This window comes from Arachis ipaensis, chromosome B1 (assembly GCF_059453495.1).
Source record: "Arachis ipaensis isolate K30076 ecotype BB chromosome B1, ASM5945349v1, whole genome shotgun sequence".
In the NCBI taxonomy this organism is placed as follows: Eukaryota; Viridiplantae; Streptophyta; class Magnoliopsida; order Fabales; family Fabaceae; genus Arachis; species Arachis ipaensis.
This window is the reverse complement of record NC_142436.1, coordinates 83,224,855-83,227,810: the sequence shown is the minus strand read 5'-3', so window position 1 is coordinate 83,227,810 and position 2,956 is coordinate 83,224,855.

Genomic DNA, 2,956 nt, shown 5'->3' with positions numbered 1-2,956 from the left:
TTACTTATATTGTAATTTATTATTTTTATTTTTATTATTTTTTATTGTATTTTATTTATTTATTTATTTATTTATTTATTTATTTTTTATTTTTTATTTTTTTTGAATCATAAAAGCAAACATAATATATCAATGCACATGGGTTTTTTTTTTTTGGTCTCACATGAGTAGGTACCCAAATTCCCAATATTTTGTCAATGAAACACTGTACACTTTCATCAACTCAAGTTCCCATAGTTTTCCACACTTAATTGACACACAATCTCTAGCTTAAGCTAACCAAAGATTCAATTGGGGTAATTAATTGTTTTTCCGCATAAGGCTAGTGATGTGGTAAAATATAGAACAAATGGGGATTAAAAGGCTCAAAGTGGCTAACAAAGATAATTGAAAGGGTAGGCTATTTGGGATAAGTGAGCTAATAACAAATGATGGCCTCAATCATATGCATGCTTATAAATACACTAAACATTGGACATATAGAGTGTAACAAACTATAGATTACAATTATAGAGAAGAAAATACACAAGAATAAAATATTATGGTTAAATAATGTAACCATGTAATTAAGCTCAAATCTCATGGGTTGTGTGTTCTTAGCTATAATTTATGTTCCAAATTACAATCCTCAAACAAGTTTAACAACAAGGTTTTAATTTAAATTAGTGAAATGCTATAAAAAGGGTATTGAAAAAGAACTTATCACTCCAACCAAGTAGTGATAGAATATGCACAAAATCAAGTAAACATGCAATGAAACATACAAAGGCAACAATGTACTAACAAATAAAATAAAACATTGGTGTTGAAATAGGAAATAACTAACCCATGGAAGTCGGTATCGACCTCCCCAAACTTAAAAATTGCACCGTCCTCGGTGCATGTGAGATGTGCAAGTGGACGGATTTCTCCAACTGACGCTTTTCTCCAAAGATTGTGCAGATTGCCTTGTCTGTTGTCCCATTGAGAAGCTTTTCCTTTCTCTTCTTCGGTGGCCATCCTGAAAGAGGAGGAAAAGGAAGAAAAGTAACCAAGAAGTAAAGATAAGAACAATTAAAACTCGGGTGGGTTAATGCCAAATAATGAGAGTCTCAATTACATGGTAGCTACAACATGTACGTGAGGAAAACAGTAGAAGCAGATGGCATACCAATAGTGCAAAAATTGCAAAAATGGGGAAAAGGCAGTATAAATTTATGTCAATGCAAAAAGAACACAGGTATCATAAAAATTGGCATTTGACAAATAAGTAATATCACCCAACAATGTAAAACAAGTCACTAAGCACCAAAATAATACCAGAAAAGACATAATAGTTGAATAAGAACATGTGACACCAATGTAAAAAGAATAACTTTAGAGAAGAAAATAAAAATATGCACAAAATTAAAATGCAATGAATGAAAGTTTGCAAATAAATTAAGTAAAATAGAATGAAAATGAGGAAGGATGAGATGTTAAAAAGATGAAGAAGAAGAAAGAAGAAAGAATGATAAGAGAAAGATAAGTAGGATTTGGGGAGGGAAGATTGAAAATCAGGCGGCGTACTAATTCAATTATGCAACGTATGCGACGCGTACGCGTACAGCACGCGTACGCGTGGATCGCGTAAAATTGAGAGTGACACGTAGGCGTCAGGCACTGATGAGTGAACTTTTGTGTGGTTTAGAATTCACAAATAAATTCTCGTTGCAAGTATAGTTTCTAAACCAACAATAGTCCTTTCATACAAAAATTTGTTTGTCACAAGTACAAATCCCTAAAATTTATAAACCCAAGTATTTAAACCTCGGGTCGTTCTCCCTAGGAATTACAATAAAGTGTTCTTGTTATTGGTTATGAGTTGTGTTTGGTGTTTTTTGAGATTTTAAATAGGAAACATAAATCGCAAGGAAAATAAACTAACAACTAGAAAGGTCTTGGCAAGGTTTGGTGGTCAAGGATCTCTATCCTAATCACTAACCACAACATGAGAATTGGCAAGGATCAACCCCACTAAGTCATCCTCTAACTAATAAAGGAAATTCAAGTGAGCTATGTCAATCTAAGACCATAAGTCCTAGTTCTCCACCAAATCAATTAGTGAGATCTAGAGTTAATGGCTCCCAATCATCAATCACTTAGACATTAGTGACTCAAGAGTTCCTAAGTTACCTTCCCAAGCCAAGAGCACTAAAATTCTACTCTAAAATCTAACTAAGCATTTTATCAAATACTTAGAAGGCATAAAAGGAAAGCATAGTAAAATTGCAAGGAATGTAAATCTACACTATTCAATTGCAAGGAATTAAACAACAACAAATCAAATGAACAATAAAGGAACATGAATCATAAATTGCATTAAAGGAAAATAGAAGAAACAAAAGTGTATCAACATAAAAGTAGAGAATTACATGAATTAAGTGCAAAAATAGAAAGAGAAAAGGTAGAAGAAGAAGAATTGCAAAGAGAAAAGTAAATCAAAGTATGAAATTAACCTAGATCTAAGAATTCCTAATCTAGATCTAACCTACTCCTAATTCTAGAGAGAAGAGAGAGCTTCTCTCTCTAGAAACTAACTAAAAGCATGTAAAACTAAAATAAAACTAAAACTAACGACTCCATGTCTCATCCCTCTTCAATATTTGGGTCAAATAGCATCAGAAAGGAGTTGGATTGGGCCCACAAGACTTTAGAATTCGCTGGCCACTAATTGCTTTAAGTGGGTCATATGGTAGCAATGATGCGTGCGCGTATAGTGCATGTACGCATCACTATACATGTAGCAACCATAGAAAATCTTATATCATTTCGAAGCCCCGGATGTTAGCTTTCCAACGCAACTAGAACTGCATCATTTGGATCTCTGTAGCTCAAGTTATGATCATTTAAGTGCAAAGAGGTCGGCTTGACAGCTTTTGCGATTCCTTCATTTCTTCATGAGTTCTCCATTTTTACATGCTTTTCCTTCATTTCC